Source organism: Marmota marmota, unplaced genomic scaffold (assembly GCF_001458135.2).
Source record: "Marmota marmota marmota unplaced genomic scaffold, marMar, whole genome shotgun sequence".
NCBI lineage: Eukaryota > Metazoa > Chordata > Mammalia > Rodentia > Sciuridae > Marmota > Marmota marmota.
In genome coordinates this window covers 4,995,210-5,006,625 of record NW_025999862.1, presented here as the reverse complement: position 1 = coordinate 5,006,625, position 11,416 = coordinate 4,995,210, and the positions used below count along the sequence as shown (strand labels likewise).

The window sequence follows — 11,416 nt, the reverse complement described above, 5'->3', positions numbered from 1 at the left end:
AGGCCTGCCGCATGCATTGCCAAATGCAAAAGTCGGACAGATTACAAAACAGAATATGACTACATTTTTGTTAAACAACTCATTTTTATACTGGCATGGGGGAAATGGAAAAAATGTTAGCAAAAAAGAGAAAATGAATGGAGGCTGGGAAGAAACACACCAAAACATTAGTAGGATTGTTATCTCTGAGTGGTAGGATTTGAGGGGATTTTAATTTTCTTAATAGATAGTTGTGCTTAACTGAATTTTCTAAAATCTTCATATTAACCCGGTTGTGTTTTAAATAAAAAAGTTGAATCGTAAGGTCAGGCTTCCTCTTTTTTTTCCACCCCACTTCACTGTTCAAGGTTTATTTGATGTTTCAGTTGGCATGACACTTTGGAAAAACATAAATTTCCTAAAGTTAGAAATAGGAATGGCTTATAAAACCCTGCAAATATCCTAATGCTGGGCCATACTTAACCTGCATAGTACTAAAATAGTATACAATAGTTTCACCATCTCTAAAATACTCCTGCCAGTGTTGCACAGGCTCCAGTTGCTCTTCCTCTTTTCTTTCACCCCCTTTCACCGTGTTCATTATGCTTCCTAGATGTTCTTCTATTGTTCTCTGACGTCTCTAGGATAGAGATAATTTTCTGTGATCTCTAAAGTGGATTCCACCCACTCAGCCTACAGTATTTGGATAAGTGTCCCCCAAAGGTCCATGTGTTAAATGTTTGGTCCCAGGTGATCCTATTAGGAGATGGTGGAACCTTTAGGAGAGAGAGACTTATGGAATGTTCTTAGGTCATTGGAGGTATACACTTCAAGGGAATTGTGAGACCCCAGCCCCTTCCTCTGTTTCTTTTGCTTCTTGGTTCATAAAGTGAGCAATTTGGTCTGCCACATGCTGCCCACCTTTGCCATGTAGTACCCCTACCAGAGGCTCAAAGCTATGGATCCACCTGATCTTAGACTGGAACCTCCAAAACCTTGAGCCAAATAAACCTTTTCTTTTTTTAATTTTTTTTATTTTATTTTTGAGATGTAGTTGGACACAATACCTTTATTTTATTTTTATGTGGTGCTGAGGATTGAACCCAGGGCTTTGCATGTGCTAGGCGAGCGCTCTGCCACTGAGCCACAAACCCAGCCCCCAAAATAAACCTTTTCATTTAGAAAAATTATTTTGTTATAGTGACAGAAAGCTACTGTTGTACAGCTCCATTCCATTTAAGACTTGGCTGAGCATACACACTTACCACATTTTAAATCTTCAATCTATCCTCTCTTCGCAGTCCCCATCCCTTCTGCCCCCATTGATATCACTTATAGTAACTGCAATCATTTCCTAGCTGTCCTCCTTCCTTTTATCAGTAAGGATCAGCTGCATTACAGAAACCCAACTCTAGTATTTTAAACACATAGGGGTTTATCTCAAGAAATCTAAGAGACAAATACCATATCTGGATCCAACAGACTGAAATAATATATAACTTCTCATTTATTTCAGCATAAAACTTTTAAGGATTTTTAGCTGGTTGCGGTGGTGTACACTTATAATCCCAGCAGCTTCGAAGGCTGAGACAGAGGGATCACAAGTTCAAAGCCAGTCTCAGCAATTTAGCAAGGCCCTAAGCAACTCAGTGAGACCCTGTCTCTAAATAAAATATTAAAAGGGCTGGGGATGTGGTTCAGTGATTAAGTGTTCCTGAGTTTAATCCCTGGTACCAAAAAAAAAAACTTTAAGAATTTTTGACTGTCTTAGACTGTCTTAAAATGTTAATGCAAAAAAGGGTCAAACATGCCATCAAAAAGGCAAATATAACCAGGTATTGTGGCACACACCTGTAATCCCAGAAGCTGAGGCAGGAGGTTTGCATGTTCAAGGCCAACCTCAGCAAATTAATGAGGCCCTATGCTACTTAGTGAGACCCTATCTAAAAATGAAAAAATAGGGCTGGGGCTGTAGCTCATTTCCCCAGCACCACATAAAAACAAAAGTAAAGATATTGTGTCCATCTACAACTAACAAAAAATACTTTTTTAAAAAAAATGAAACAACATAAAGGGGGGTGGGGTTGTAGGTCAGTGGTAGAGCACTTGCCTAGCACTGGGTTCAATCCTCAGCACCACATAAATATAAATAAATAAAATAAAGATATTGTGCCATCTACAACTACAGTATTATTTTAAATAAAATAAAAAGGGTTGTAGATGTAACTCAGTGGTCAAGTACCCCTGAGTTCAATCCCTGTTACAAAAAAAAAAAAAAATGAAAGAAAGAAATTCAGGGGTAGGATATTCTGATATGGAACAGAAAGTGCTCTCCATCTTTGTGCTTTGCCTTTTTAAATATGTAAATTCTGCCCCCTGCTTGTGCCTCACAGTTCCAATGTGGCTGCTTCATCTTCAGATAGAAGGATAAAGGCAAGAACCTTCATATTATGTCTCATCTACCCAAACTATGTAATATGGTTACTTGTATCTACAAGAAATTCTGGAGGTGTTTTTAGCTGACTGTGTTGCTACTCAAATCAAAACTGAAATTCCATTTGTAAAGAAGAAAGGTAGATGTTACTGAGTGGCCTACTCCTGTAATGGGAAAATCAAAACTTTTATAAGCATAGGAACTTCAAAGACAGTCTGGGCCTGCCTTTCCAACCTTTCTTCCTCCCTTTTTTTTCCCCTAAGTTATTGGCAGGCCTTCCCGCACTGCTTGCCAGCTCTTGCCTTTCAACCTTTTCTACATGTTCACATACAACTACTTATAATATCTTTCTTCTCTTGCCTTCACTTCTGTCTCTTCATTAACAGACAAGAGCTGCCCAGAATTGGAAACCCCTTCCTATTTAGGGGACTTGCTCTCCTTTTGAGTCTAGATGTGAAACTGCAATCTATCTGCACCCCAATCATACAAAATGAAAAACCACTTACTTGCTGTCCCAGCCTCCCTCATCCCATTACTTATACAACCCCAGTGCCACTGAGTCTATCCCAAAGGTGCTGCAAATTCACTTTATTCTGGATCTACCCTACCACTCAGTCTAAATCAATACTATCTCTCACCTCAACTATTTCTCAACCTAATTGTCTCCTCCACCTGCTCTTTAAAAATGTACATTTAGTCTGCTAACCCTCTTCTTGAAAACTTAGGAATTCTCATATGTTCTTATAATAAATACTAAAATCATTAGCATGACCCTGCAGTGCTTTCATGGCACCCTTGCTGGGGCTCTCCTTGTCATTCTCTAGTCATATTTAGTTCCTTTCCCCTCCAAACCCCTGTACTGAAGATTTAACCCAGAGGCCCTCTCCCACCAAGCTACACCCTCAGCCCTTATATTTTGACTCAGGGTCTTACTAAGTTGCCTAGAACTAGGAATCCTTATGCCTCAGCCTCCTGAATCACTGGGATTGCAGGTGTGCACCACCACTGCCAATCCTTCTTTTAGTTCCTTGAAGACACCAAATTCTTTTCCACCTTAGAAATTTTATACATGTTCCAATGTTATCCTCCTTATCAAATTGGTCAGGCCCCCCCTTATGATGTGATTTCACAACATTTTATTCTTCATCTGAAAAACGTTCATCATACTTCATTATACATTAATATGACTCTTGCTTTTCCTCCATGTGTGCATGGGGTGTAGGTAACCTATAAATTCTATTATCTGATATTTAGTAGACCCTCAGTAAATAATTTTGTTGAATGAATTTTGTAATTGTGAGAGTCAGAGATCAAGAGGTATTGGAAAACCTAAAGAGGAGGGAGGTAAAGTCTCCAATGAGGGAGACTGCTCTATTTCCTTAAACATTGAGGGATGAAGCAAAACTGTGCCTGAACATATATGTGCCCTGATTGCATAGATCAGCAGGACTGTTGCACCAGAACCACCTGAAATATCCCAGCTTGGTTTAGCATGATTTATGAGGCCACTATTTTAACATGTTCACTGAAAGGGAGCTTAATCTCTGGAGGTTTCATTAGTGGAGATCTTGTTGTGTAGTAAGGCTGTGGAAAAAGGAAATGAGAGACAAGGCTGGTCTATGACATATGTACAGCTTGTGTTTCAAGTTCCCTCTGGAGGAGATTCTCTGGGAACAAAACATCTGTCTTGTTCCCAGATGTGTCCAATTGTCCCTAATTGTCCCTGAGTATATCTGGTCTCAGATCCTCTCTGAATACTAGAGTGCAAACAATTAATGACATTACCTAAGTCTCTGCTCCTGAGGAGGTTAGAGAAATGGGAGTTCTGAGGCTGGAATTTTCAGGTAAAACAGGTGATCTGTTCTAGCTGAAGCACGGATAGAGAAAACTGAGATCTCAGCTCTTGTTCCAATGTCTCACTTCCTTCCCAACCTGCATGAAGTTGAATGGTCAAGCCCACACAAGCTCCTAGGCCAGATGCTTCAGGAAATGAATTATTCCTACTTCCTTCTCACTCTCCCACACACCTACTTAGGACTAAGAATAATCTCTCAGGGTCCAAAGAACTCAGTGGTAGAGCACATGCCCAACATAGTGCAAGGCATGAGGTTAAATCTCCAGAAGTGCAGTCCATCCATCAAGCAAACAATGTAAACCTGATGCACTTAGATTTACCTTTCCTGCTTTGTCTGGTAAACAAGGCTGGGGCTTTATTGGTATCTCAAGGCCATTTAGAAGTCTCTAGTGGCAGTGAATGTGTCCCAGAGCTTGATGCCCTTGATGCTCTCTGCTCCCTGATGATAAGGATGGAGAAGTAACTGAGCTTGGCAGGCTTCTCAGATGCTAAGATGGGGCCCAGCTCCAGTCTGCTGGAGGGGATCTCAGAGCCCCGTCATTCTTTTAATTTTTACCATAATAAAACTTCCTGCATCACATCTGTCTGCAAAGACTTTGGGGGAATATATTTCCTTCCAAAACATATTCATTTAAGACAAGATTCTCGGAGCATTTGTCCAGTGCAGGAACTTTAGTACATTCTACTTGACACCACAAACCATTCAAAAAGATGAGTATAGACAGCATCCACCTAAAATTTGCTTGTCTTCTAGATGTTCAGACACATATATCAGTGGAGACAGAATGTGTTTTGAAATAATGTGTGCTTGGGTGTAGGAGCACAGAAAAATGGCACATATTTTGTATATGCCTCTGGTTCTTGGGTTACCCAAATTTTTCCATAAAGGGTCAGCAGTAAATATTTTACATTCTGGAGGCAATCTAGTTTCTGTGGCACCTACTGAATCGTGCCTACTTAGTGCAAGAACAGATAATCTGTAAACAAATGATGCATTCCAATAAAACTTTGTTTACAAAAACAGGCAATGGGCTAAATTTGGGTCACAGGCTATATTTTACAGATCTCTAAAGGACTCTTCCTGGTATGATTTAAAAAAATAAAAAAAAAAAGTCTTCCCAAGTTATCATTGTGAAAATAGGATTAATTGGGACACTGTATAATGTTAAGTGGCTAATTAATATTTCACTAGTTCTCAGTTTATATACACATCTATGAAATCTTCTGATTTCCATTAACATGAATATACCAAGAAAGCACATCAATATCATATCAGTGTATCAACAATCAAGATCATTTTATCTCAGTATATCAGAATGGCTCAGAACCTTCCAGAATTCTCTTCTGTACATTGTGCTTTTCTGTTCCATTCACCAGAGAGACTGGATGGATTTAGGTCTTAAAATGTTTGTTTCCTCTTTCTGCTTTCCAGAGCAGTTGTACTAGTCTGCAGTCCCACCAATAATGTACACATGTACCTTTTTCCCCACAACCTTACCAGTATTTATTATTGCTCATAGTCTTGACCATTGCCATTCTGACTGTCAATGACTGAAAATTTAGTGTAATTTTGATTTGCATTTCCCTGATTTCTAGAGATGCTGAACATTTTTTTATATATTTCTTCGCCATTTGTGTTTCTTCTTTTGATTCTTTTAAGGCATTTCTGTTTAGTTCTTTTGTCCATTTATTGATTGGGTTATTTGGTGGGATTTTGTTTTGTTTTGTGGGGGTTTTTTGGTAGTAAGATTTTTTTAGTTCTTTGAATATTCAGAATACTAATCCTCTATCAGTGCAGTAGCTGGCCAAGATTTTCTCCCATTCTGTAGGCTCTCTCTTCATGCTCTTAATCATTTCCTTTGCTGGGCAGAAGCTTTTTAGTTTAATAGCATCCCACTTATTGATTCTCGGTTTTATTTCATGTGCTTTGGGGAACTTGTTAAGGATGTCTGTGCCAGCACCTGTATGATGAAGTGTTGACCCTATGTGTTCTTCTAGCAGTTGCAAGGTTTATGGTCTAATTCCTAAGTTTTTGATCCATTTTGATTTGAGTTTTGTGCAGAGTGAGAAATAGGGATCATTTTTCTGCATATAGCTATCCAGTTTTCCCAGCACCATTTTTTTTAAAGAGAGAGAGAAAGAGAAGAGAGAGAGACAGAGAATTTTTAATATTTATTTTTCAGTTTTCAATGAACACAACATCTTTATTTTATTTTTATGTGGTGCTGAGGATCGAACCCAGCGCCCCACACATGGCAGGTGAGCGCATTACTGTTTGAGCCACATCCCCAGCCCCAGCACCATTTTTTAAAAAGTTCTCTTCTCCAAAATATTTTTTGGCATCTTTGTCAAGTGTCAGATGACTGTATGTATTTGGGTTTGTCTCTGTGGCTTCTATTTTATTGCATTGGTTTTCATGTCAATTTTTATGCCCATACCATGCTGTTTTTGTAAATATTGCTCTGTAGTATGATTTCAGAACAGGTATTGTGGTGCCTCCTGCTTCACTTTTTTTCCTTATTATTGCTTTGGCTATACTGGGTCTCTTATTCTCAAATGAATTTAAGAATTTTTTTTTTTATTCTGTGAAGAATGTCATTGATATTTTTATGAGGATTTCATTGAATATTATATTGGTTGGGGTAGTTATGGCCATTAATTTTGCCTATCCAATAACATCGAATGTTCTTCCATTTTCTTTCTTTTTTTTTTAAGAGAGAGAGAGAATTTTTTTTAATATTTATTTTTTAGTTTTCGGCGGACACAACATCTTTGTTTGTATGTGGTGCTGAGGATGGAACCTGGGCTGCACGTATGCCAGGCGAGCACACTGCCACTTGAGCCACATCCCCAGCCCTGTTCTTTCATTTTCTAAGGTCTTCTTCAGTTTATTTCTTCAGTGTTCTATAATTTTCATTGTAAAGCTCTTTTACCTCCTTGATTAGCTTAATTCCCAAGGGTTTTTTTGTTTGTTTTGGGAGGGATGTTTGTTGGGCTTTGTTGGTTTGTTTTTTTGAGGTTATTGTGAATAGAATGATTCCTTATTTCTTCCTCAGCTGAATCACTTTTGGAATATAGAAAGGCTATTAATTTGTAGGTGTTGATCTTGTATACTGCTACTTTGCTAAATTCATTTATAATCTCTTGAAGTCTTTTATTTATTTATTTATTTATTTTTCGGAGGGCACAACATCTTTGTTTGTATGTGGTGCTGAGGATCGAACCCGGGCCGCACGCATGCCAGGCGAGCCGCTACCGCTTGAGCCACATCCCCAGCCCCTCTTGAAGTCTTCAGGTGGGGTTTTCTGGGTTTTTTAGACATAGAATCATATCATCAGCAAACAGAGATATTTGGACTTCTTCTTTTGCTACTTGTATCCTTTTGATTTCCTTTTCTTGTGTGATTTCTCTGGCTAATGTTTAAGGACTATACTGAACAGGAGTGGAAGGAGTGGACAACATTGCCGTTTTCCTCATTTTAGAGGAAATGCTTTTAGTTTTTCTCCATTTAGTATGATGTTGGCTTTGGGTTGGTCATAAATGGCCTTTACTATATTGAGGTAAGTTTAAATTCCTTTGACCACTAGCTTCTCCAGTGTTTTTAACATGAATGGGTGCTGGATTTTATCAAAGGCCTTTTCTGCATCTATTGATTTCATTACATGATCCTTGTTCTTAATTCTATTTAAGTGGTGAATTACATTTATTGATTTGTGTATGTTGAACCAACCTTGCATCCCTGGAATGAAACCCACTTGATCATTTGAATGTGGCTTGCTATATTTTATTAAGAATTCTTCATCTGTGATCATCATGGAAATCAGTCTATAGCTTTATTTCCTCAATTCATCTTTGTCTGGTTTTGGATCAAGGTTATACTGGCTTCATTAAATGTATTTGAGAGTATTCCCTCCCTTTCAATTTTATGGAACAATTTGTTTAAGAATGTTGTTAGTTCTTCTGTGAAGTTCTGGTAAAACTCAGCTGAGAATCCATCTGGTCCTGGGCTTTTCTTTTTTGGTAGGTTTTTAGTTGCCATTTCAATTTCTTTTTTTTTATTTTTTTAAAGAGGGAGAGAGAGAATTTTAATATTTTATTTTTTAGTTTATGGCGGACACAACATCTTTGTTTGTATGTGGTGCTGAGGATCAAACCCGGGCTGCACACATGCCAGGCAAGCACGCTACCGCTTGAGCCACATCCCCAGCCCGCCATTTCAATTTCATTACTTGATATTGATTTATTTATGTTTTCTATATCTTCCTGATTCAACTTGGGCAGGTCATATGTATCTAGAAATTTGTCAGTGTCTTCAGATTTTCCAGTTTATTGGAGTATGAATTTTCAAAATTGGGTCTGATAGTTCTCTGGATTTCATAAGTGTCTGTGGTGATATCTCCTTTTTCATCTCTGATCTTGATTTGGGTCTTCTCATTGATTAGTTTGGCCAAGGGTTTGTCAATCTCATTTATCTTTTTAAAGACTCAACTCTTCATTGCATTGATCCTGTGTATTGTTTTCTTGTTCTCAAATGCATTGATTTGGCCTAATCTTAGTTATTTTCTGTCTACTAGTGGTTTGGGGGTTACTTTGTTCTTCTTTTTAGGAAAAAAAAAAGAAGGTCTTAGAAGACCTTGAGATGGAGCATAAGCTTATTTATTTGGGACCTTTCTAATTTGCAACTTTTAAATTAAATATTTAATTTGATTATTGAATAGGCAACATATTATCATGGTTCAAATTACCATGGTTCTTTTTTACCCCTGTCCTGCCACCAAGGTCCTTTCTGGAGGCCACCAGGTATCAGTTTCTCTCTATATATGCACACACACACACACACACACCAAAAAAAAAAAAAAAAAACCAACCACTCTACAGATATATCATTTCAAAACAAATCTGAACCTTGCTTTTATTATTTAAAGATATATCCTATATTTCTATACAAAGAGTTTTCTCATTAAAAAATGGCCTTTGCTGACTTGAAAGCCCTGGGCAGGTAGAGTTCACTGTGTCAGAATGGATAGACCACAATTTATTTAACCAACTCCCTACTAATGACCATGAAAGTTGTTTCCAATCTTTTGATTTACCAAAAAAGAAAAAATTGTTTTTAAGAAAACTTGTATATATGACATTTTCTGTTTTTATTAACAATTCAAGATGCTCTAGTAATAATTTCCATCACTGCAGCCTCTGGTAACTCAAATGCCCTCTGGATGTAGTATTCACTGCCTCTGGCTCATGAAAGGTATATAGCAAAAACTAATGCTACAAAAAATGTAGGTCCAGAGCCTTTCCTATAGATTGAAAAGTGTCATTTATAGGCACTAATAGAAAGTCCATGAGACCTACTCTATTATTGTTTCCATTTGAAGAATCTTTCAGGGGTGAAATGTATAACTATGAGATTTTTTTCAGCTTCCACATGTATATTAAGACACAATCTCAACTCCTTTGCAAGACTGACTTGAGGGTTCATTCACTTTAGAAACTAATTTACTTTTAAAATTCAGGCAAGGAGGCTTATACATGCTGTTATCTATTGCTTTTCCTGTTCCTGTTTTCGTTATGAAAATTAGCCAATATATCGTTCAGATCTACTTGTGACAATTTGATCTTGGTTTACGTTCATCCAGACTTGAAAAATGACCACTGCTCAAGCAGATTGATGCTTTCTGAGCCACTCATTTCCAGCATGTATTAATATATCAGCACTACCTTCAAGTACTATGTCTTTCTGAATTATTCTTTGTTTTCCCCCACTGCTTTTTAAGCTTCATTAAAAAAGTAACCCTCTAACCATTTTTCTCAAGAGGTCTCTATAAAACATCCAGCCTGTTACTGACTAGGCTATATGCTCACAATTCAATTTTTTAGTTTTCTTTTTGATTGTCTATTATTATTACTCTAGCATTTGAGGATTTCTTTTCAACAGGGAGGGTTTGGCTATATGGACAGCTAAATTCCACCCCCCCCACACACACACACACAAAGCTGTAACATTTTCTAGTCATGATTCTTTTCTAGCCTTCAGTATCACAAGATCTGATGGATGTTGTCCTTCTTTTGTTGTTGCTGTTTTGAGATGGGGAGTCTCACTATGTTGCCGAAGCTGGTCTTGAACTCATGGACTCAAAGGATCCTCTTGCCTCAACCTCCCCCTAGTAACTGGAATACAGGCACAAGCCACTGCACCTGGCTGTCTGCTTTTTAAAATAGTAACAGTATCAGGCTGGGAGTGTAGCTCAGTGGTATAGTGTTTGCCTAGCATGTACAAGGTCCTACATTTGATCCCCAGCACCTCAAAAACAATTTTTATAAAAGTGATAAAAACTGCTTACATGATCAGGGATCCCAGCAGTAAACAAAAGATACAATTAGTTAGGACATTTCTGTACAGATTTAATAAAGAGACTATTTAGGGATGTATGGGAAAAGTACAGAGAAACCTCAAGGGACAGCTGAGCTGTCACCACCCCTGGGAGGGGAAGGAACATCCAAGAAAGAGAAAGTTCTGAATAGAGGGCTGTTCCAGAGGGAAAAACATTTTTTTTCGGGGGACACAACCAGGGCAAAAGTGATCCTGCAATGAGGGAACTGGAGTACTGATACACCCCCTCACTCACCTCCCTCCTTCTACTCTCCAGCTGGGCCTCCAGCTGCCAAAGGGACTACTCTGCCTCTGCAGTTACAAATAAGGCACAGAATGTGTCTGGAGGGACAATTATTTCAATTTGTCCTGTATTCATATAGTTTAATATGTATAATTACATTAACTGTGCCCTAATAATATTATTTAAAAAAAAGGACAACATCCATCAGAACTTGTGATATAATTATTGGGTCATTTTAAAATATTTTTTAGGGCTGGGGCTGTAGCTTAGTGGTAGAGCGCTTGCCTTACATGCATGAGGCCCTGGGTTCGATCCTCAGCACCACATAAAAATAAACTAATAAAGGTAAAGATATTGTGTCCATCTACAACTAAAAAGTATATATATATTTTTTTTAATTTTTTTAAGGTGAGCTGGGGATATAGCTGAGTGATAAAACACTTGCCTACAATGTGCAAGGTCCTGGGTTCAATTTCTGAACATAACAAAAAATTATTTTTAATATATAGTTATATTAAAAATGAAATCATT

General features: G+C 37.9%; 1 non-coding gene across 1 annotated transcript; it reads left to right on the top strand.

Moving 5' to 3' along the window:
- The first annotated feature begins 11,139 nt into the window (after window positions 1-11,139).
- Window positions 11,140-11,212, top strand: Trnav-uac. The gene has a single exon. It is a non-coding gene; the product is annotated as a tRNA-Val (tRNA).
- The last annotated feature ends 204 nt before the right edge of the window (window positions 11,213-11,416 follow it).